The sequence below is a fragment of the Anser cygnoides genome, chromosome 1 (assembly GCF_040182565.1).
Source record: "Anser cygnoides isolate HZ-2024a breed goose chromosome 1, Taihu_goose_T2T_genome, whole genome shotgun sequence".
Taxonomy (NCBI): domain Eukaryota; kingdom Metazoa; phylum Chordata; class Aves; order Anseriformes; family Anatidae; genus Anser; species Anser cygnoides.
In genome coordinates, this window is record NC_089873.1 from 177210166 (window position 1) to 177236437 (window position 26272).

Here is a 26272-nt window from a genome sequence, read left to right on the forward strand (position 1 = left end):
TCGCGGCGCTGCCGGGCGCGCGGCGTGCGCGGGGGTCGGGGGGGATGAGGGGGCACCCCCAATGCACACCCCCATCCACAACCACCCTTCTCCCCCCCCGCGTCCCTCCCTTCACTCCCCCTTTCACCACCCTCTTTCACCCCCGGCCGCGGTTTTCCTCCCTTTTTCTTTTTCTTTTTCTTTCATTTTCATTTTTATTTATTTTTAGTTTTCTTATTTTTATTCCTTATTTTTTATTTTTATTTTTGAAAATATCTCATTTTTTATTTCTATTTTTTTTCTTTATTCTATTTTTTATTTTCTTTTATTATTTATTTTTTTTATTTATTTTTAAGACGTATTAACAACTCCTACGTGATGACGGGTGGGGAAAAAAAAAAACAGAGGAGACGCGAGTTTTTTTGGGGTGTGTGTGTGTGTGTATCGGGTGTGACACCCCCGCCGCGCTCCTCCTTCAAATCGCTCCGAGGGAGGTGAGCGGGGAGGACTCCCCCGTCCCCCCCCACCCTCTCCCCTTCTCGGGGACCTGCACAGCCCCGGGCTGCGGGGAGGGGAGGGCGGGTGGATGGGGAGCCCCCTCCCCGCATGCCCCCGCCCCGGTTCTTGCAGGAGCCGCCCCGAGTGGGTCTCATCCTTCCTATCCCCGCGGGGAACACGGGGGACCCCCCCGGGGAAGGGGGGGGCGGTCACGGCGGCAGCCCCCGGTGCGGGGTTCGCGGCCGCGGCGCCCGCCTCCGCCCATGGCACGGCGCTGGGGGGGCTCTGGGGCGCGGGGGGAGGCCGGAGGCTGAGAGCTCGGATTGCCGGAGTGCCGAAGGGAAGCTGCCATTTGCGAGCTGTGAGTGACGAGCGTGTAAGTAGCATGAATCATTTAAGGTTTAAGGAAGAAAAATGAGAAGAAAAAAACAAGGGGGGGGGGGGGGGGGAGGGAGAGACCAACTCTGGAGCAATTATAAGACGCTCCTCGCAATTATTTTAGGAGCGGCTTTTAAAAGATTTGGTTAAGGAAGCTGCTTTTCTGCCTTGCTCAATAGGAAAACCAGCCCTATCTGAGTTATGTCCATAAACATCATTCGCATTGGAGAAAGTCTTACTAATGTATAAATCCCAATAAGTGTTCTTTCTAGACCCATCTCCCATCCTGAAGACCTCCTTGCAGCTTTGAAACGGATAGTTTGCCATGCAGAACGAGTCTGCTAGTAACCATTGTAAAACTAATGCTGTGTTAAAATGCCATGTATAAATAAACTATACATACATTAGTGGCAGCGTAAAATCACTACTCTCAGACGTGCCAACTTTCTGCGTGACAGCGACAGACGAAATAAAGGATATGTTTACAAAATGGGCTTCGCTTTCTGAATGCAGGCTTCAGATTGGCTGATGAAAATCGGTGTATTCGTCCAAGTCACTTATTTGGAAAAGTCACCTATAAAAAGCAGCACTATTTTTAAAATGTGACAAACACCAGAGTTAGCCCCTGAGCTACCAGGAGACCTCGTATCACCGCAATTTGAGTGCTATGCTTTCTTTTCCTTATTCCGTAGCCTATGCCAAGCCCGCAGGGTGTCTCAGGATGTCCAGGTATCTTCTATGCAAGTTCTGCTAACTGGGGAAAGAAGTGGTCATTGCAATTATGTCATGGCTCCCTCTAGCGTGCTAGCAAGACTGCTGCATTTGGGGTATGTACCGTGCACGCGTGTGCCTACCTATGTACGTGCACGATAACTAGTTTTAGGAGGGAGCAGGTGGAGCACCAGCAGGATAAAACAATTTCAGCATTACAGTGACATATACTGTGTAATACGCTTCTGGCAGTGTATCTCTTGGTCTGCTTATGTTAAAAAGATAATTAAAAAGAAAAAAAAAAAGATGTATTTGACTTTTTGGGCGAGGAGGCCAGCGTCTCCATCACTTTTTTCGATAGCCTAGTGACTGCCTTTCTCTTTTATGTGACTCAGCATTACACAGTAAATACTCTGACTCCACAATGAAGTCAATACATTTGAGGGCACTCTGCAGTTTGTAAAACAAGTACTCGGGACTCTGAATTAAAAGGGAAAACTATATAACCCTTTATCCAAGTAACTGGAGTCTGTGCTTGTAAATTCTGCCTTTTTTTTCATCAAACACCTTGCAGCTTACAACATCCCAATGATGCCAACAACATGCATAGAATACTTAGAGGGAAAATAAATTCTGAATCACAACACTAGATCCTCAAACCTATGACTGACTATCAGGTGATGATCGTAAGTGAAGGTCTTGTCCCTTGACCCTACAATTCACTGTGTGTTTTAGTCCTAACTTCATCAGACCTATTTTTTAATACTCATTTTCAGGCATGATTATTAGCGATTTCAACTGATTTCTTGGATATCACATCAGCTTGACATCTTTAAAAATTGTGGCACTTAATCCCAATAGAGACCTAGGTGCCTAACTGGAAAAACTCAGGTAAAAAAACTATTCCTGCATATGAATATGTGCCTCAGCCAGGCTGATGTTTGTTACATCAGACAGTTTATAGCAACAAAATGGCATTTATTGATTTTAATCCACCTGTGCAAGTAATGAATATTTTATTTGTTCGATGATTTTACAGCATATCTAAAATGCTTTTTCTGTCAAATTTGTAGCACACACTACCACACACTACCTATTTGATAGCTTAGAGTAGCATCATAATTTTCTACACTATACTATGGAAATTCTATGCTCTATTCTATTCTATGCTCTATTTTTCACGTAGAAAAAACGGAAATAAGATGTGTGAAGTTAATGCCAATGAGGGCCAATGATCCCTATATGCTGTGCCATGTCATTGTATATTAAATATGGATTGAAAAAAAGAAACAAAATATGAACTGAATTTTAAAATACTTATTAACAGTTTTGTGAGAAAGCTGTAGTGTGGAGAAGCTAATACATGGACAAACTATAAATCTTAAATAATCCTTCTATATGTGTATTCCTATTACACTATCAGGCCAATCAAGGAAAATATATTAAATGCACTATGCTGGAGAAACTCAGCAAAGGATCAAAGTCCAATATAACAGCCCCAACAGTAATCTTTATATGGAGGAATCAAATAATGCTTTGGAAATCTATTTTTAACACTTGAAATGTTTGTTTATTGAAAGCTGTAGTCTCACATCAACCTAAATAACAGGACTTATCTCAAAACAAAGCTTTTAAAAAAAACTGATAAAACATGAACATAATGCAATGTTATTCTTTTTCTTTTTTTGGGGGGGGTGGGGGAGAATGTTCGTTATAAAATCTAGTAGTTTATTATTCTATTCTCAGCAAGAACAGGTAAACCTTTATCCCCACTCCCATCCCCCACCCCCACCCCCCAAGAAAAAAAAAAAAAGGATATAAACAAGAATTATCCTCAATCAAAAGTTTTCAAATAAAAATCTTTAGTCTCAGCATGAAGGGTACTTAGCAAAAAAGTCTCAGAACAAACATCCCTAAACAAATAAAAGAAAATGGGAAGGCAAGGAAAAGATCAATATAGTTAAATGTCAAGGTTCAATATTTAAGTTATTTGAGCCTAAAATGTATCATTGGGAAAGCCCAAATCCAATCATCTTGAAAACAATAGAAAGAAGTAAAATTAGAAAAGCGGAGGAAGGAATTTGAGGAACAAATAATCCATCTATCAGAGAATGAAAATGCTAAAAAAACAAACATATGCTTTATCAAAATGGGGGAGCCATAAGACAAAATTTGTGGACCTATTAGTTGGTCAGCTATAAATGAGACAGTATTGCAGAGAAATTAAATTTCTGTACTGTAGTACTCATAGCAAATGAAGATATTTCCCCGTCATCTTTCTTTTTAGTAACGAAGATGAGATGTGGGTGTGTATTGAGGTGTCAAGAAAGAGATTCTCAAAGAGCAGAAAGTATCTAACTAAATGGTAGTCATCAGGAGTTCTTGCAGAATCTAAAAATGAAGTAAATCAACTGTTAAAAATATGCTGTCATTAAAATCAGTTACTATGTGTGAGGATTAAAAGTTACAAAATCTGTTTATCTTCAAAAAAGACTAAAAGGGTGATCAAGGAGTTACAGTGTGGCAAGCTTTACTTTTAGTACTAGGAAAATTAGTTGAAATGACAATAAAAAATAGAAATCGTATGGCATCTAGAGAAATGTAAGAGAACTACTGTCCAGAAACTCAATGAAATCGATAGAAACCTTTCCACTGATTTGATTCATCCCATCATGACAAAGTAGCAGAACTTACATAGATTAAAAGGACATTTCTTCCATTTATTAGTATTGTTTCAAAGTACCAACAGAACAATAGATTAGATGACTTTTGTGGCTCTGCATGGAAGTAGTTTTATGTCAATTTAAACAGCAAGACGTGGAAGAGAGAATAGTTACTGAGAAGGGGAATAAGAACTGACAGTGCAGTAGGTAACGGCAAGAGAAGTGTTTGGGCAGATGATATTAGTGGACTAATGGAGGGCAGAAGCCAAGAAGTGACAGAAATTCAAAAAGGATGCTGAAGTGGAGCATTGGGCTATTAGAAACACTTCAGGGAAAGGGAAGCGGCAAGAAGGGGATAAGCCTGAGATTGTCACTGAAACATTTAAGACCTACTTCTTCCATCTTGCTGGGACATATTACATTTACAGTTATACCTGTGTTATTCCAGGAAGAAAAAAAAAATGGAGAGAGAGACAGATTCATAAAGCTTAGAGAAAGGGTGACTTGTTAGGCCACGGATAAGTGGCTTAGGACTTGGATTCTCATGTCTCTTTTCAGACATTTTGTCTAATTTAGCACAGAATACAGAAACAACAATTTATTTAGCTTTATTCTGAAGTGAAATCTGATCTTTGAAGCTTAAAACCCTTGTAGGAGTGCTGGTAGTGCTCACTTTATGGAAAAGGTAGAAGCAAATCCAGCTCTAAGATCTGGCTAACTGACATACATTGTGCAGATGAAACAAATCATTTGTCACAGCCAAAGCGAATAGCTAGCAGTTAACTGGAGTTACCTAACTATACTAATACAAAATTTGAAGGAAGGAAGACACATGACATTTTGCTTGGAATATTGTTTCTCTGCATACCAACTTTCGAAGACATACCTTGAATGGAAAGAAAGAACGCACAGAGAATAACATCAGGATGAACAGACATGATATTGAAACCTCTATTATCATATAGAATTAGGCATTGATACAGTGTGACCACGGTCCTTTGCGACCCCACTGAAACTCAGGCATGGAGCATACACACTACCCCATATACTTCAAAGTTATACTTCAAAGTTACGTGCAGTAAGCTTAAGTATCGAAAGAATCTGTTTCTCCTCTCTTCATTATAAAAACAACAACAATGACAAAAATCCCCGAACTAACAAGATTACTGACCAAATGGAGTGTGAGGAAGCCGCTGGGTATTTCTCATGTTTCTTACACAGGAATGTCCCTAGAGACATTAATAATAAGGGTAATAATTTGGAATTCACTGAAATCTCAACATAGTGTGTCACTGCACCTCCTTTTAGGAAGAAAATAACTGCACCTTCTATGTTATGATATTATTGAGAGCAGGCTGATATTGTTGCTGAGTCAAGCTGAATCTCTGGCTAGCTCTGCAGAACCAATAACTTTCTTAACTGAAACGTCACAGGCTTCCCACATTTCACACTTTCAAGCTTCAGGAGATTTGGGTCACTTCTTCAAAACAATTTCCCAGATTTTAATCATCAGGGTACTGCTCCTTATGGAAAGGTAAGTTTTTATTTTTCACTTTTTTTTTTTTTTTTAAAGTGTTTCAGTATTACAGTTGCTTCAGAGCCAATAGTTACTGGCAGTAGCCAAGAAGTTATGGTAAAGTTTTTCTTCTCAAAGCACTGCTTAGGATTCGAATGCTGTTGCATCAGTCAGACAGGTCAGCAGTTGGTTTGTAAAGACAAAAGACCAATGTCTTTGTGGAAATTCAGAGACAGTGCTGCCACCTCCAAGTTGTGTCAGGAAGAAGAGAATTGGGGAAGACTCCAAAATAATTCCAATTTAAAATGCTATGTAGTGATTCACCCCTGCTGGTATTCTTACCCTTACCACCTAGCTGGAATGAAACTTCACTGAAACTTCTGGTTTTCTAGTACAGTGCTTAGTTTCCTGAAGAGAATAGGCATGAACGATAAGTACAAAGCCATCTGTGTGTATAAATTTGAAGTTCCTACTGGAAAAAGAATAAAAAAATTAACCCAGCTTTTTGATTGTCAGTTATATCCATACTTTTGTTGTTTTAGTTTTTCTAAGTTAGCATTTTGCACCCACCAACAAAATTGCAATCTCTCCCTAGGGTTTATGAAATTTCTTATACAGTGCACACTAAAGATTCTACAAGCTAAATTTGCCTGTTATGCAACCCTTTTGTTTCCAAAGTATTCCCTTATTCAGTTATGCAGTTAGTAGCTCTACTTTAAACATGACTGATTGCAACACTGTAAACAGTTCTGTTGTTAAATCTCACAGAGAAACTGAATCCCATTTACTCTCTCCTTGTAGCAATTTCATAAGATTAGGGGAAAAAAAATAAAAGAAAAAAGGAAAAAAAAAAAAAAGTAATGAAACTGCTTCTTCTATTCACCACCCCAAAAGTCCAGGGATACATCTAGGGATAAGTAATGATAAAAGAAATCTACTGAGTCAAATGTCGTGTTTGTATGGTTACTTTTAAAAAAGAGTAACATCTTTAGACTTTCTGTAGGTGAAAACCTTTCTTTCCTAGTTTACACATCTATTTGAAGTTAACCATTCAGTTGTGTTCCTGCTAACCCTTTTCATTTGTGTACTCCTGTGTGAGCTCCAACATAAACAAGGCTCATAAACAGCAGACTATAGATGAGCTTTCAAAATGTTGTGTGGCATTTTACCCACATATCTGTCAAGTAAAAGGTTAGAATCTTCACATTTTAAAGAAAAACATACCAATTAGCAGCAATGCAAGGCTGTCTAGAGCATGAGGTTTTCAAAGCTTGACATGTCTGTAAATGCAGCGCAATCCATTTATTTGTATGAAGCTCTCTTTCATTTTCTGATGGAGAGAGGGATCCAATGAGGGCCAAACCTCCAATAAACGTGCAAGCGCTCACAGGCGTTACAAGATCAGTTTCTTTGCCTGATGTGTCCAGGACAGCTACAACTGGATAACGGAGTAGCATATGATTGCTTCGTATTTTTCGACTACCAAATTGAGACCTCAATACTGGTTTCAGTGGCGTAATTACCAAATAAGATTGTCAAACACTCTTTTCCCCAATGTGCAGGAAAATAAGACTGGAGGGTTTGCTTCCTGGCATGGGCTAGTGGAACTGCAGGTCATGGCAAAAGCTGGAGAGTGATGACAGCAGCCTACGCAGGGCCACCCATCCCCATCCTGATGGGGCATTGGCAGCCAGCACTTGAGGACATGCAGGGCTTTGGCTTCATCCCCTCAACACATCGGCCGTCTGAGATGAGCTGACCTGACAGTTGGCTGGTGGCACAGAGTAGTAGGAGTTTGTGCCCCCCTTAGAGGCAGGGGCAAGCAAGAGAGGAAATTAGATTTCTAAAAGTCATAATTCCCTTCTCTGATTGTTCCTGGGATGGTGCTGCTATGCATCCCCCTTTCTGCAGGCAAAAGGTTGTCTTGCAGTCTTGTCATAAGTGATTAGTCAGAATCCAGTACTAAAAAAACACCAGAACTAAATGTAATAACCAAGGTGCAAAATTAACCTTTAAAAAATCCTTTAACATACTGCAAAAACAAAAACAGATCCTAAAATTAAAACATGAAATACTGTATCCTTGAGACTGAAAAAAAAATAAAAACAGTGAATTTATCCGTCTTTATGAAAGATATTAAAGAGGTTTGGCTTTTCAAAATAACAAAGTGCCCACGTCCTGGAAATCAGGACCTTTAAGGCATCTTATCAATGAATACCTAAAATCACTTGTCACTATGGAAATTTTAAAATAATAGCACATACTGTTGGAATGATGATATAAAAAATAGAGAAAGGCAGGCAGAAAGAAAGAGGAAAAAGGAAGGAGGAAGGAAGGATGAAAGGAAGGAAGAAAAGCAGAAAAAAAATCCATGCAAATACAAATCCTAGTTAGTATTTCTATTGCATGGTTCTATCTGTAGTTTTTAGTTTTATACAGGAAAGTGTATTCATGGCTGCTGCCCTGAAGAATTTATAGTGTCAATAAATTAACATAAAAGAATTGCTACAATTTTCTGTTTATTATAGTATCTTAAATTTTTAGCAGGTTTAACAGCTTTACATACATCTAGAGATAACATCTGAATTGCAAATAAAATACTACAAAATGTATGTTGCAGACCGTTTTAATTTAATGTGCACAATCATTAAGTATTTAAATGGCTAACTTCTGGCATTTGCCTGTTCCACTAGCTGTGTCCACTGTAGTGTAAAGGGGAGGATACTGTATTAAGATGAGTAATATTTTATATTAAGATTTGGTTTACACTACAGATGTTTAATTTGTATCTAATGAGTCAGTTACATTAATAAAACAGGATAGTTATTTTAGATATATTTATTCAGATGTAGAAACTGTGTAACTGATTTATATATATATATATATATTTTACTTCCTTATGTCTTAATAACTAGTTCCTGTTTAACATGCAGTAACTAGATTAATTGCTTTTTGGAGGATTGTTGGTTAGAATTTTACCGAAGAAGTAAAATTTAATTCTCAATTAACTACTTAATTTGCATATCAAATCAAGGGCATGAAAAGACCTCTGGGGTGCTAAGATATGCCATTTTGTTACGGTGAAGGGTGACCTGGCACTGGCTATATCCTCGTGTCTGCAGTGATGAGGCTGTGCACCCTCATTGCAGGGGAAGCTCAGCTGACACAGTGCTGCAGTGCATCTCCTCCCTGATGCGGGCTCCTGGCTGGTGGGTGAGAGTATGAAGGCTGTCTTGGGGTGTATCAGTCAATATCCCCATCTCACCCTTATCTGAAGGTGCTTAATGATTCAAGGTATTGAAAAGCCCAAGTCCTTTATGAAGACTGTGGTTGACACTTTTTTTTTTTTTTTTCACCCCAGTAAAACAGTTTGCTATAAATATAGTTTATCTGGAGAAGGACCTGACATCTAAAGTGGAGAAACCCATGTGACAGTGTACTCTGCAGCACACACACACCACCACCAGCTTAAGTAGAGAAGTCTAAGAGAGTCTAAGTCTAGAGAGGTCTAAGAAGATAACCATCAATGGCAATCATAATGGCTGTGTCTGGTCACTATGGCTGTATCCTGGATTTGCGGGAGACAGAAGACAAATAGCCAAGGGCTAATCTGAGCAATGCATATCCCACACACACTAACCACACTGCTGTCCAAATTTAGAAGAAAGTCCATATCAAGCCAAATTTGGAAGAAACTAATATGTGTGCAAATGTGGCCATAAGTCAATCATCTTACCCCATAAATAGGGCCCTCTGAGCTCTCTGGACATGACAGTGGGCTACAAACCAGGATCTCCCCTTGGGCAGGGATTCTTCCCAGGGTTACTTCTGCAGACTGAGAGGGCCCTTATCACTACAGATAGTCGCTAAGTGGATTGGGAACATAACGGAATGCTAATGTGTTAGAACGGTGCTTTGTGATCACACTTTATAATCTTAGTTTAGTATAAAGGATTCATATAATCCATATAATCCTTTAGAAATAAAACATTGACATCTCTGTGACTAGGAGCAGATTAAGCCACACCTAGGCTCCTTACCTCATCCATTCAAGTTCAGAAAGCAAGGGGGTCTGCTCTGAATCTTGTGACTCAATGGGAGGGTTTCCTTGATATAATATCACCTGACCCAGTTCCTTATGTAGTCTCTATATAGCACATAATGTATTTCATGTAGTGTCTTTGAGTAATATATAGCATCTTTTACATAGTGTGTAAATAAGCGTATCTCCCAAGTATAATCAGGTGTACCATGCCATCATCAAATCCTTGTTAAGTTGCATAAGCTTTGTTATCAGTATTGCTGCTTCTCTCTTCCAAGTGAAGTGCATATCATTTTTCCACCTGCACAACCCGATACAGTGGAATTAAATCCCACAAGAAACAATGGCCATTTTACACCTCAGCAGGTTTCTGCTTTAGATGGAAGGCTCTCCTCTTTACTATGCTTGTTTTAATGCAAATACACAGCAAAATGTATTCGTAGGTAACTTTAATTTATTCAGACAAAACAGTAACCTAATTCCAACACATTTTTTCTTTGAGGCAGTGATGGGAGAACAAATTTAGACTAGATTAATTTGTACTTCTTGCTACACTAATATTAGATACTCTAATGCTACAGTGGTGAATGTCCATCAAAAACCTGTATAACAGAGAAGAGAAGGCCACATATGACCAGAAGAAAGATAAAATCACTTCTAATAGGTGGTGTCAGGGACCTAAGCTGTATGAAATATATTAGGTCACCAAAATTTCTGAGTTCAGATATTATTGAGCTCTTATTACTATACATAATCATATACAAAACTGCTGAAGAAGTACATTTTAAATTGCTTTGCTATTTTCTTCCCTAAGAGAAAGAGGCATTCCTGATCATTGTCTTTATTATTAAAGGCAGTAATCGTGTTAGCACAGCGTTCACTTCTTTTGCAGACATAAATTGTCACTCTGGCATTACAGGTGTGATCCTGATTCTGCTTTCATGCAGAATTTTACCAAGTTTGGTAATTTATCACCAATAATTTTACAAACACTTGTGCTTTCCTACTAAAGGATCATCAAAGTACAGCCAGATTTAAACCTTCATGTACCTGATCATCTTGTGATCATTAGTCCCATATGATGCAAAAATCAAAGAAGTCCTCAAACAACTGAAATTATATGGAGACAAGTTTAGTTAATTCATGAACTTTGAATCACAGGTTCTTCCTTAGAACTTCCACTCCTTCTGTTTCCGTTTCCGTTTCCATTTCCATTTCTGTTTCAGTTTCCATTTCCCTCTCCCTCTCCTTCTCCCTCTCCCTTCCTCCCTCTCTCTCCCTTTTCCCCTCCCTCTCCCTCTCTCTCTCTCCTAACCAATGGGTGAGGAGAATTCTAAATTTTATCATGTGACTATTCTTAAATTATTCATATAGAAAGCTCTTTCATTTACAGATTTTATGGAAAAAGTTCACAAACAGGGGGCATTATCTTTTGTCCCGTAGTAAACAGCAACAGTCTCAAACAGCAACTGGCTACAGTACTCTGTGAATTAGGCCCAAATATCTGAAAAGCCACTTATTCTACAGTAAATGCATAAAATAAAAGTTATATAATAATAATAAAAAAATATAGAGAAGATTCACAGGAGGATTTTGAAAGACCACAGAGAGACCAAATTGTTTACACTGTCTAGCTCAACGAGTTTAAAATAAGAAACAACACCAATTTACAGCTGGCAGGCCTAAACAATACTTATACAAAACCTCTACTAAGAAAGTTTATTTGCAGATTAATACTTCATCTCTTTATTCTGTTTGGTGGAAGTATTCTTTTTAAGTGTTATTATTTAGTGTACAAGATGTGGATGGTCTCCAATATATACATTTTCTTTCCAGTCAATGGACCAAAAAGAAAAACAACAATATTTAATGTTCACACCCGATCACATAACAGGAAAAAAAGATGATTAATAATCAGTCAGTCAAATACTAATACTTTGGGGGACTTGCTAGTATGTATGACTGGCATACATTTAAAATTAATTAAATCACTTCATAGTCATCTATAGTATAACTTAGGCCTAACTCTTATCCTACTGAACAATGGGTTTAGCATGTCCTTTCTGATATTAAGCATATCTAGACACTTTAAAAGATAAAAATGATAAAAACATGTTCTTCCCTTTTGTGGGGTAAATACCTGGTGACAAGGCTACCAATAATGCAACTAACTTTTTTAATATGTCAGGACAATTATTTGGAATATTGACCTGCAGAATAAAAAATATTGATACTTTGTCAGCCTTTCTAAATGCCACAGGACTGAAAATTACACAGGGACAAAAATGGAATGTTAAATGGAAAAGTGCTGTGTTCCACAACATGGAAAATGAGACCCATGAGCTAAAACCAGTTATGACTATTGGCAGATCCTAATCTTTAAGACACAAGGACAAATATCTTAAAAACATAAATAAGTAAGAAAAAAAAAGAAAAGAAAAAAAAGTAAAAATGACAGAATCGCTTTACATGATTGCTTCTGCCCATGCAACACTTCATAAAAGCATAAAATAATTCATTTTCAATTATATGATGTTTATTTGCAGTCAAGTAAACAACTTTGAGTAATTTGCAGTGAATAAATGTGTTCAATTCATTAGAAAGGAAAGTCTAGGAGGCAGATAAGCGAGGACTTAAATTTGGGGAATTGTCTTCATCCTTCTGAAATCAGATAGAACATTGCCATTGATTGTCATGGAAGTAAGAGTACACCTTGTGATACTGAAAATACTTATTTTAGCTTAATGTAGGCAAGCAGAACAATGATTTAGTTTGCAATGAATGCATCAAAAGGTCTCTTCCGCGTCAGATGGAGTAAAATATCCCAGTAAAAGCTAGTGTAACTTATTTAAAATTGTGTGTAAATATATGAGGCTGCAACACTGAAATATTACTCTAATTTAGTTCAGAGATATGCTACAAAAGAAAGAGTAGTCTGTTGAGTGGATTATGAATTTTCTTTGAAACACTTTCAATCAAAATATTTAGACTTATTATCAACACTGACTCACTAGCACCACAGAGTGGAGAGTGGAGTCTCTGATACGTTTTTAGTAGGATCAATACAATCACAACTGACATTAACAGGTGTCATCAATTTTAAAGGTAAAAAGGTTTTAATTGTAGATGTCAATTTTTCCAGCACTGTTGCTGTATTTCCAAGAAAGAATAAGCAAACTTTTATCAACGTTTTTAGAATAGACAGATGATGAGTTGGTATATGTTATATAGTCTACATCTCCAGATGTTTGGAGTGAATGTCACAAATAACATGAATGCATGCTTGAATTTAGGCAGCCAATGATCAACGTAACATGCTGAGCTCTCAAAGAGATTAATTTCTATATCCCTTTATGATGACACATCTTTATCTCTTTTGCTGTTTCAATTACCTTGATAAATTGGGGAGGGGGTTCCTGGTTTCCCATAATAGCATGAAATACAGATTTTTTTAAGGGATTTTTTTCTCACTTATCTACATGTTACAGTTTAAGAAGCATACTGCTAATTAATCAAGTTAATTGTACATCAAGAGGCAAACCTTATGTGGCCAGGCATTGGTTTTGTTTGTTTGGTTTTGTACTTTTTTTTCCTCCTGTTTAGTTCTTTTCATATCTAAGCTCAAACAAATAAATCACATGCACCCCATTTTCTTAAGAAAGAGGAATTGCTTATTTGTTGCTGCAAGTTTCTTCTGTTTCTCACTACTTCTGTCAATAAAACTGAAAGCAGTTGTCCTTAGATGCTTCTGATATTATAATGTCATCAGTGGTAAAGATTCACAGACATTAATTGAACTGAAAATGGATATAGAATCCAGTTGCTTTATAGCTGAGTTATGGGAAAGATTTATATGATAAAGAAGCTGAAATGCTCCTTGCCTAAGGGAACTCCTACAAATATGCTTTAGTCCATGATAAAGTCCAAGCTGTGATTTAAATATGTATTATCTGGCTGTGGTCAATCTTTGAAAGAGAGGAAAGGCAATCTGGTCAGGGAATCAAATTTGTCAATTATACCTGACTCACACATAATAAGACTATTCCTTTCCCTTTGCATGAGTATAAATCTGGAAGAAACATTTGGAGACATTTCTGTTATTTACTTAATCCAAATATATTTGTATGCTACTTCGTGAGGTTATATTTTACTTTGTATGTTTATTTACAGTGTAGTGCGAGATAACAAATGAGGTTCTGTAATTATAATTTCTTCAGAGTCATTGGTATATGTGCTACTTCACAAATGCCTGGAATTTTCAAAACAAGACTCTGTCCCCAGAGCACTTACAGCCAAATTTGCATGGTATGTAAAACAAACTGGATAGAAAGGAAAGAAATTGCAACATGGCAAAATGATTGCTGAGCAGTGTGTTTGGCATGCATCTAGGATCTTCAGGTTTGTTTCTCTGTAACTTACCCAACTCACAACACTAAAGAACAAAACTACACAGTGCGATGTGTGAATGGGGAGGTGTTTAGTAATGAATCCTTTGATGGGACCTGAATGAAGAAAGTGAGGTTGGCTGGCATGATAGAGCAGAGAGGATATTTTAGGCACTGAAAAAAGTTTTGGGAAATAAAAAGTAGGAAGTCATGCATGAGCTAAGGATGCACACAGTAGGCAGGACTGAGCCAGGAAAGAGAGAGAAATTCATTCGTAGGGTAAGGCAGCCTCTTGCAAAACCTTGAAATTGCAGAGGACAAATTTGACCTTGTAGTGTAATGAGACAGAAAACCACCTGAGAGACTGAGACATGAGATGACACAATCAGAGTGGTGAACAAGAAAGATAACCTTGGCCACAGTGTTTGGAGTGGACTGGAAGAGGGAGATTTGAGGCAAGAATGTTCCGGTTGCTAAGAGGTCACAGCAGATGAGTGATACTGAAAGCATGAAGCAGGGAGGAAAAAAGAGATGAATAGCTGAAGATACTGTAGATGGGAAAAAAAGATATTATTTGGCCAGCTGAGTCCAAATTAGGACATTTGAAAGTTGCGGAATATGTGAAAAAATGTATTGAAGATTTCCGCTGTGTTTATTTACTATTCTATCAGCATGCTGCAGCTGACTTGCTGTAGTAAAAGTCACAAAAGCTATCTAGATCATCTTTATCTTTATCTGTCTGTACACATTCACATTTATTAACAGCTATTTTTATATTTTGACAGTAGAGCAGCAATATGGAAAGCAAGTGACACAGGTTTAGTTTGCTGTCTCTAACACTGATTGGCCCTGTGATCTTGAATGGGTTTGCTGTGTTACAATTTTCCGTCTGTAAAACAGAGAAGGCAGTTATTTTCTTTCTTTGTTTGTATTACAGATGAAAAAGGATAGATACTGTTCAGTGAACTTGGAATTGTCTTTAGAGTTCAGTTAGAAGACGCACCCAGGACATCCCACATGGACCCCTTCACAACAACCACTGTGATGTGATGGGCATACCATTTCCAGGTACTAGGGTGAGTCTGGATTTGTCTGGGGTTTCTAGAAAGGTAGAAATGATTGCACCCAAGTAGGTTATTTTTGACTGGAGGAGACGCTCAACTACACCTGAAAACATCATAACCAAAAAATATTTGCAGACACACTTCACCTACCAGTTGGCTTGTGGGATTATGTGTGTCTTTGAAAGATTCTTCAAAAGACAGTGGTGCTATTCTTCCCAGAAGTACTTCATTCAACATGCCAAAGGGCTTTTTAAAATATTGGTAAAGCAAGACATAAAGAATACAAAATACCTGCTGGGAATTTTAGCTGGAGATAGCAATATATTTGTAGTAACACAACTCCAGTTCAGAAAAACTGTAAACAGCGAATGATCATGCCTGAAACAAAGGAAAAAAATCTAGAGTTGGTTAGCCATAGGCCTAGGAAGCAAGAGCACCTCAAGTGCCTCCTTTCAGTAAGGTACCGTTGCCTTAAAATTTTGCATCCACTGAAGTTAACAGCTATTTTGCAACTGACTTCAGTGAGACCAAGTTTTCTTTGCCTAGCCAGCAGTCTGGTTTGTACTGGTGGTCCTGAAGATCTCAAAAGGAAAAGGAAGAGGAATAAGCTCCTTCACCATAATGCTGAAGAATGTTATAGTTGCTAGTTTTTCCCCAGATGGAATTCTGAATTAGCCAGAATTCCTGTCGAGGTCATCTTTGTGGCTTATTCCTCCTGTATTTCTTCTTGCAAGCTTGGGGTATAGAAACTCATTTGCAATGGCTGCTGTGCAGATTAGTCAATATTTAGGGGAAAAAAAATGAGATGAATAGTTTTACATATTAACGGCACACTAAAAGTACAGACCAGTAAATCACGTTTTGTATTTACTAAAGGAAAGCATGTTTTTGAAAGACAATGGAATAAATTTCTTAACACAAAACTCCCAGAAAGGATAAATTCACAAAGAAATCATCACAGTGTAATACAGGAATATATAATTCAGGAAAAAAAAATTGAATATAAAAATCAATTTTAAGATATACTTTTTAACTTTCTAATAAAATTGTTGCCATTTGCTCCTGAGACAATTAGCAGGTGTCAGTTAGAAGACACAATAGATTATGTACCCAATTACTTTCTCTTTTCAGACAACAGTTTGCAATCACAGGAACATGTGTGGAGGTTTAATCAAAGATTAGAACTTTAATTAAATGGGGCCGTATGTGACTAGTCATTTGACATTAATTACTGTTTTAGTTGGATTCCTTTTGATTTGCAAAAGGCCCTGAGCACTGCAAAAATTATGTCACATCATAAAAACTGCGGATTATTAAAACAAAAAGTTTTTTTCATCAGCTCATTGCTCTCCTGTACAAGAAACAACATTTCAAAAGTGAAACTTAGAGAAGGAGGCCAGTGAGTTTTAAAAGCAAAATAGCAGATGGTACTTCAACTGACTCCCCTTAGAAGGGACAGTCTGAAAGTACTTAATTGTAATGATTGATAAGGTCTTCTGTCAATGCTCAGCAAAACTTTCAAGGGGCTAAACAGCTGGCATGAGATTCATTTGGAGTTTTAACTAGTTGACTACCCTTTGGGGTGTCTTAAAGCTAACTAGCATCACTGATATTAATGTGGGACATCAATCAAAATGAAATGCTGTAGCAGAAACTGATCCAAGACTTCAAGTAATATTTTAATTTGTCGGCCTACAGAGAGAAGGATAAATGTTAACAGTGTCCTTGTGTGATAGCTTTAAATTCAAGTCCAATGGTGCCATCAGTGTTTGCAAGTCATTCTTTTATGAGTTTTACTTTTCCATAGACTCCACTTATTCAGAGTAAAGTGGGAACAGTGACAATGAAAATCCTTATCTGAATAGCCTGCAGAAAGGAGAAAAAAGAGAGGAAGAGAGAGAGAGAGGGGGAGAGAAAGATGTAAAGGAAGCAGGAATAATTCTTAGCTCATGTAAAGATTAAGGGTGAACTTCATACAAACACACACTCAGAGTCATTGTGCCTTTTGTGGTGAACTTTTAAGGGATTTGAGCTGGGGGGATACATCTGTCTGAAGGTGAATTAAAAAGGCAAAATCTGTCCATAACTTCCAGTGCTACTGTACAGACTCTGCACATGGAGTTTAGATACAAGTGTCTGCAGCTCGTTTTTTAGCTTATCACAGTGGTGCTCCGTGACAAGCTGTTGGGTCTGTCTACCACAGAGTTTGTTCTTGGGGATCACAGAATGCCTGACAGTCAAGGTGGGCGATGATTACCTAATGGAGAAAGTCTGTGAATGTTTGAATTAGTGGTAGTCAGGGTGCCAGCAATGCTAAGTACAAATCTGGACCCTGTATGCCCTGTTTTACTACAGACCAATCATACTAGTAATCCTAAATTTGGCAAAGCAACTAAAAATCTGTTCTGCAACCCAAAAGAACAAAGTGCACAGTACTAAGTGTCTTCTGTAGACAGACGTATTGACATGGTAGAAAGAAATAATATTACTTAATATTACTCTAATAATATTTAAGTAATATTTAATAATATTACTTCAATACTTTGGTCCATATATCATATGGTATTAGGTATCATATATATTCTATGATATCCTCATACTTGGAATTAGCTAATCTTCCCAAATTGATACCTAGTTTACATAGAAGTCAGCTTCATGCTGTCAGCACTGGAAGTTAATCTGAAGTTTAAATAACAGCTAAAGAAAGTAAAGATACTTGACGGAAAACTGAAGTCCAGTTTAATACTGGACCAAATCTCAACTGACCTGGGTTCATTTGTGACAGTCTTCCTATATAACTGTGGAAAAAAAATGTCATTTAATTTCTTTGTAGTTCAATTTCTTATCTATAGAAAGATGGCAATACCTTTCTACTTCACTTAGTAATACCTTGAAACTAAAAGGTATTGGCTATTGGTATTGGTGCAGTGACTAGGACAAACAGATGCTTCTAAATACTGCTGTTATTACTAGCATAAATTGTATTTATGCCTATTTTTCTAGTTTAGCCTCCAGCCTGTTATAGTCTGAAAATCACTATGGAAACTGTGATAGTAAATGTGGTATTTAGCAACCAGTCTTCATACCTTGTCTAGGTCTTTTTAGGAAAAGATCTAAGTCACAGCGCATTTCCTATCAGATTGCAGCCTTTCCTGAAATGGTCAGAAGTGTTCACTCCATTCAGATAAAACATTTCCATTTAAAGTGGAAAAAGTATCAATTGTGTATGAGGACAAGCATCATAGCAAACTTTAATTCCAAAATGAATGGAAAAAAAAAAGATATGGTTTATTATTGTTTTTCAAGAAAAAAAAATAAACATTGAGAAGAAACAAAATTATTGTAGTATTTTGTATTCACTGCATTAGTCATTTCCCAGAGAAAGCCTATCAGTTAAAATGATGAATTTTAACCTTTACCAATTCTTCCAGAGAACATTCAATTTATATTCTTCAGGCACTTTGCTACTTGTTCACCATACTGATGCAAAATTATTGTTTTTGTAATATTTATAAGTTATAGTTACAAGTTTTCAAGGACATATTTCACATTTCTTTCAAATCTAAACTTTCTAGTATAAGTTAAGATTAAAATGGAACAAAAAGATAACATATAGTACAGTTATATGAATTAATACATTAATATTTAAATACGGCATTATGTTGAATACAAGTCTGGTGGTCAATAGAAAATACAAAGGTCACATTATCACAGAGTACAGAAAGCTTTAAGAGATGAATACCAATGGATAAACAATTCTGCCTAGAATCTTTTTTTCATTACTCCTATGAGATCCAATAATGCCCATTTAAAATCAGTAGCTTCAAACTCCCTTTATAAAACCAGCCTGGTAAAGATTGTTGGCAGTACTAAATTTAAACAATCAAACAAATACACAGATAAACAGTTTGAATATAGGTTCAATTTTCAGTTTTTCTTAATTTGTGTCTCAAACAATTTTTGTAACAATGATATCAATGATTCTTTAAGCACTCTAGGCTGCTGGGCATCATTCTTTAGAGAAAAGCAGTTGTACAAATGAATATTGCAGCCCCTGACTATTCCTGCAGTGTTGCAGAATTAGATGCTATCTTTGTTCTGCAGTGCAGAGGTGTGTTGGACTGATAGACCTGGGATAGAAAACTGCCAGTGTGCTGAACAAGGAAATAGCAAATACTCTTGTGCTATGAAGAAATGGGATGACCGAGAATATTTGTTTGCTTGCTGTAAGATCATTTTCTTAGAGTAAGGAACACACCTGTAAGTACTTCAGAGAATTTCATTCATTCAGTCAGTCATTTTAAATTGTTGTTCAAAATTACATTTATATTAATTCAAAATGAGTGGGCCTTGTGGATTTCCTCCATAGGGAGTTTGGACCTTTTCTAGAGAGTATCTGAGCAGGCACAAGGGTGAGAGAAAAGGAATAGGAAGCAGTGATGCATACAGCACTTAATAACGATCCTGCAGGTCCTGGGTAGGCTAAAAGCCTTGTTAAAGGCTTTGGGGGTGACAGAAGCAAGGCAACAAGGTCCATACTAACTGCAGAGGACTGTACCGTTTTCTGCAGATAGGAAGCTGCCATTTTGGATGAAAAGTGTAGAAGTAAAGACCTGCCTTTAAGATCATGGGGGAGCTGGGCTGTGGGAAAACTGTTTATAAATTCTTTACTTATTTTTCTTTCCTTATCTTTTTTTTTTTCTTTCTTTATATTTTCTTTATATATATATACATATATATACATGTAAATATGTATATATATATGTAATACATATATATATGTAATATATATATGTAGTTGAAAGACTATATAATAGTCTTTTTTGTTTGTTTGTTTGTTTGCTTGTTTGTTTTTGGTTTAAACAAAACCAGCTATTGTAGTTGAAAGACTATTAAAGCCTGGCTTTTCTGTGTTTCCATTCCCCTTCAGAGTGGTCACTCCAAGGAAAAAATCAAGACAGGTCCACCTGGCTTTGGCTGATGTGGGGACTTGTCAACAGCTCTTGTAGATATTCCAGTACAGCTGAAATACTCAGAATATTTGTCAGGCTTGCTACTGAGTACACTGAGTAATGTCTATTTTATGAATTTTGAATCTAATGATCAAGATACCAACCAATTTAATGCTGTCAGAAGTTCGATGTTAATATGCATGGCCTCTGGCAATAGCTTAGTTATAGTGAGGATTTTACCAGTGGAAATGTTAGTCACCTCCTAAGTGATATCAGAGATTTGCAAAGGTCACTGGTACAAAACTTTTGGATGTAGACACCTAATGCAGTAGTTGTAGCCTAAGGACCATCTCCAAATGAAAGCATATGTGTCAGCACAGGTTATTTGCTGATCCCATGAACTGACTTCATTGTGCTGAATTAGGCATCTAAGAATAGAATATACAAATGCTGGAGTGCTGAGTAGAGTGATTTTAAGACCAGTCAGCTACAAATGCCAAAAAATTGTGTGTAAATATCCTTCCCCTTCCAATTCTAAGATGCAGTTAGCTGCCTGGATGAGGCTGCCTTTCACACAGTAGCATGGTTAGTGGTTAGGGCAATTGCCATAGAAGCTGGAGACTTGGAATTAAACCTATTTTTCCTATTTCAAAAGATACTGCACTCAGTAGGAAGAAGCCGTATTTGTATTCTGGTCTATATTCTTGCCATCACCACATGTTTTTTTATCTAATGGCAGTTTAATGTAAAATAGGTAAAGAAGTGCGTGCTCAGTTACCCCTACTATTGAGTACTTCAAGCACTGTTCTGTATTGTTCTGCAGCTGTTGTATATGAATGCAGAGTTCCTGCTCGGCACCCACCTTTTGAATTCACTCCAAGTTTTTCTGAAGCAAAAGTTTGATTTAAGTATGTGCTCATTTTTTTCCCATAAAGTTGGTCTATATTAAGTTTGAGAATCTGATGTAGAATGAGCAGCAGTTGGTTTGACTATCAATCACTTAAATACAAATATATATATATATATATATATTTCTACATTTCATCATTGTGGAGAGGAAAAAAATATCTGACAAGGACAAAAATGCAGAGATCCTTTTTAAACTTGATGTAGGAAACATCCTATAACTGCAAGTAGATAGCCTATGACTTATTCATCCACATTAGGAATGAACTACAAATAAAATAAAAATTATCCTGCAGAATTAAAAAAATGTTGCAGTTTGACAGAAGGGATGAAACTCTAAGACAGTAACATTGAATGTAGTGATTTTCTACTGCATTTACCTCAGGCAATAGCAAAGTGATATTTAAACAAGCTAGTAATTATATGAAAGGTGTCAAATAAAAAACATTCAAAATTTAAATTTATATAAGACTCTGAAAAGAAAGGTATGTTAGTTCTCTTAACTTATATAAGTAGCTAACACAAATCCAAAGACGACTTTTTCAGGATGTCATAAGAGCTGTGGGTGTAACTGTATCTTTGGTAAAAATGGAGAGTTCGTAGATACAGATTTACCTTGATGTCTTGTTACCTGTCAAATTCAGTACACAGTAAGTGACTTTATCTCTAGGGAGATTTTTCACCCTATGATTTTCTTAGTCTTTGTAATTAGTGCAGGGATGGCTGAAGAATACCTTTTAATCCCTTATATGGTCTACATGGAAGATGGGTGAAGAAAGCTGATCCTGGGGCTGGGGAGGGGGGGGGGGTTGGCATATAGGTGATTTCGGAAGGGGCTTAGGCCTGTTCTAACTGCCTTCACAATGGAATTAAAGACACATGGAAAACTTTACAATATAGATTTGACTAAACAGGAACTTTAAAAACTCCTGGGATTAGCCAGTATTAGAGTAACACTCTAAATCTGGCATTAAGGTTCTTACAGGGGTAAATTAGGTAACAATGAAGAGCCTTACTTCTTTTGTGTCTCTGGGTGCATCAACATTAGAACTGTACTTTGTATTAAGAGCATTCACTTGAAGTGAAACTTCTGATCATCTCCCAAAAGCCATATGTTTTGGTTCACACTGTGGAGTACGCTAGGAACATGTAACTTGGATTCCTTGCAGATGGCGTTACACTGGGAAATGTGCCACAGGAGCATGGCATACCCCCAGTTCAGCTACTAATGGGCATTCAGTCCACAGGATAAGACTGCAGCTTGTCAGAAGCACCCCATTTTATATGCTAATACTTCAGCGGATAGATCTCTGGAATTAATAGTTTAATTCTACAGGTTCACCCGTATTGCACTATTCTGCTTCCTAATGTAGACATAGCCTATAATCACTAAGTCTTCAATTAAACTATTCTCCAGTTATTAGATTTTTGTTCATGTTTTGTTCAAGTGTTGGGCTGCTACTGGTTTTGGATATTTTCTTCTCCTCCGCCCAAAAAAGAAAAGAGCTAGTGTTTTTTTTGTTTTTTAGTTCCTAAATTAGTGGAAAATACAACTGAATAGCTCAGGGACATCCTGGCAGTGACATATCAGAGCTGCCACCTGATTGTACGTATGAAAGTTGTTTTTTTCCCACAAGACAATCTCTATTGTGATTTGTATTATTGTCTGAGAACATCTGAAAATAATTCTGTTAATAAAAACAGCAAGGGCTCATTGCTTAGAGAAAAGGTTTTGAGTTGAAAGGAAAAAAATATTAAGATCCAGGAACATCACAGATGAGAATTTTTCAATATTCTATTAATGACCTAGTTGTAAATGTCATGAACTGTAGAGCACTGTGAGGGGTCACCAGTACAATGAAGATCATAATATCAGAAAAAATGGATTACATAGGTGACTGCAATATAGAAGAACAAAACATATTTGTGTTGAGTACAGTATCATTTTCTTGGAGAGTAATAAGCTGGGAGCTAGATCAGGTAGGAGTGAAAAAAAAAGTAAGAACTAGCTATAATAGTCTATCAGGGAATGACACTCCCTCATGCAGCTTCTCCTTTAAAAGGCAATTACAACCCTGGGATGTATCAAGCAAAATGTAGAAACAGAGAAATAATAATGCCTCCATATAAGGAACTCAAAGTAAGACTAAAATTTTAGTTTGTATTGAAATCTTCCAAACTGCTAAAAGTATTCCTCTATTCAAAGACATGTACTTTTCATAGGGTACCTTTTTCTGAGAATCAGATGATACGGACTCTTGGGAGACCTTTCAGAAATAGCTTTTTGGGTCTGGTTAATTTCTTTCCCTTTAACTCTAAGTCTTTTGCCAGTATTAGATAGCGTCACCTCCAAAGCTCCTGCTGATGCAGAAAAGACAGGAATTCTTTCTGAGTGAAACTAGATGTGTAGAAGGAGGTGACGCCTTACGATAGATTAACTCACAAGCAATAAGGTTAAAGGCACACATGCAAATCCTTCTACAGTGTTGAACTGTAAATATTAGCACACAAATTTAAATTAACTTGAAGACAAATCAATGAGTTTTATTTACTTAAATAATTCAGTTATGCCATCTGAGACAAAAGGTATTTGGAGGGATTGTGGAGATGAAGGTGCTAAATTGAAACTTTTAGGACCATACACTCCCTGTCGTTGGGATAGTGAAAACTTCTGAATTCTACTCCTTTTGACAAAGTATAATTTCCCATGGAAATACCAAAGGCTTTCCTCCATCAGGGTAAGAGAACTAAGATAAATATATGATCAGTAGATTGTTGAAGACAAATAAAAAACACAGACTTGTGTTGGTGCCATGGGGATTACAGGAGAACCAATGGAAGAAATTATCAGTATCCTCCTTTGCTTCCAGTTTATAGCCCAAATAATTTAAAATTGTAATAATAAACAAGCAAACAAACAGATATATGTCGATTACATGTAGGAGACAGCAACCAAAAATGAACATAAATAGTGGTTAGGTCTTACATCATTGTTTGCTTATCCCTTGTTTCTCAGCCCTTACAACAGAAAAAAAACAAACAACAAAAAAAAAAAAACCTGCATGGAATTATGAGTAAACAAAAGGCACAGAGTCAAAAATACTTGATGTGAAAATTAATTATCGAATTAGAGTTCCTGTTTTTCATTTGTAAACAAAAGACTTGGAGTCCAAAAGAGCTAGAGTGGGAATTTCAGCAATGAAGATTCATATGGTAAGAATGACATCTGCCACCTACAAGGCCTTGTCAGCCTTACTGCATTTAGAATACAGCATAATTTAGAGTTCTGTAATAACTTTTTTTTTTTTTTTTTTTTTTCCAACAGGTCTCCAATCTGTCTAGCATCTAGCCAGTATCAAGGGGTTAGGAACTACTGTGATGCATGAGATGAGTCATCTGCTGCTGAGATCTTGGAAGCAAGACTAATCATTAACACGCATATTGTTGGCAGTCTAAACTGTTCCCATATCACAACCCAGAGTTATAGGAGATGGGAACTCTCACCTTGCCTAGCAGAAACGTCACTGCTCTCTGCATTCTCACCACGGCATTGCTCACACAGTGGAATAAATTGTACTTGCTTGTCAGAACAAAGTTTTTAGTTAGGCCGGCAAAAGGTTTCAGTGTCTCAGAGAACTCAGAGAAATACTTTTTCAGAGACTTTTATTATTACTATTATTATTTTATTATTATTTTTTTTAGACATGGGACTTTTCCTTTCGTGAACAGGTCTTCCAGGTCTTCCTCCATGATTTTGGCCAACAAGGTTTACAAAAAAAATGTGCTGCAAAGAGCTATGAGTGGACAAGTACTAAAATTCTGCGTATTCCCACTGCAACGGCTGTTAACCCTAATAGAAATTAGGCAGATGCCTGCCCAATATTATTATTAGATTTTAAGTTTCACACAAATGATAAATCATTGCTATAAAAGTTGGAAATAATTTCCACTGGTAACATCGAGAATACATGATGTATTGCTCCTTTTCCATTTACATCTCTTTCCATCTCTTTTCCTTTGATCTCTTTTCTTTTTCACAGTTTTTGTAGACCCTGTTTTGTTCTTCTTTTCAGAATTAAAACTTCATGAGGTAGTCCAGAGGAGGTCAGATTAAACTTGCATTAGGAATACTGTGAAGAGACATTTTCAATCCAAGCAAGTAAACAATTTCCATCTTTGAAATAATAGGAATGCATATCTGCCAACATTACATTCTGTCGAACATTTAATAGAGTTTAAAAAAAATAATAAAAGAAACATTTAGTTTGGTCCTAAAAAAAGTATATATATCTTTAAGACATTACACATTTTATTTTATTTTGTTCTATTTTTTTTTCTAATACATTATTTCCTAATCATAAGTGTAACATTGTTTTTGGAAGTTACTAATTACACTACTCTGATAACCACATGGGACCTTAATTAAAGATTGTAATCCATTGCAAAATGTACATGTATATAATGAAAAGGCAATTAAAATATGTTGTTAGATAACTTGGTTTTATTACTTAAACTAAACCAATTAGATACATTTTCTTAAAAAAAAAAAAAAAAGTCAGAAAGCATGATATTTCTCTATATTGCAGTTGTTCTCTGCTATCCAGCAGTGAAAACAATAATTATTATCAGTTCTTCATGTTCTTGGAGTTGGCAGTGATATTAGTTTGCATGAAGAATATAGCCATGCAAAAGCACAGTATCACTTTAGAGGAGAGGCTGCCAAAGTCTCTGGTGAGACTTGCCAAAAAAACAGTCACAGTAGGGTGTCTCTACGAGCTCTCTATCTCTGTGCGTACAGGTCTTGCTCTTAAGGATAATCACCTGCCACTGAATGGAGCTATTCACTAAGGCCAAGGGAGTGACTTAAATACAGTCTTAAGCCTTTAAAAACTGCAAAGGTGCCAATGCTCTCACTTTATCAGGAGTCTCTGGATACGAGGTTAACTTGGGCTCAGTGCCATATTAACACTACCACCCAGCCTTGGAACTGAAGTTGCTTTGTAGCTGGCCAGCTGGAATATGGGATAGGTTGACACATGAATCTTTATATCTGCATATACAGCCTTGTTCTCAGTCTTCAAACGTATCTAAACATAAAATTAAAATAAAATAAAATAAAATAAAATAAAATAAAATAAAATAAAATAAAATAAAATAAAATAAAATAAAAAGAAAAAA

The 26272-nt window shown here is 36.8% G+C and overlaps 1 long non-coding RNA gene across 1 annotated transcript; it reads left to right on the forward strand.

Moving 5' to 3' along the window:
* Window positions 1-348: 348 nt before the first annotated feature.
* LOC125184957 (uncharacterized) lies at window positions 349-26272 on the forward strand. The gene is made up of 3 exons (XR_010827592.1): window positions 349-853; window positions 15110-15248; window positions 24420-26272. It is a non-coding gene; the product is annotated as an uncharacterized lncRNA (long non-coding RNA).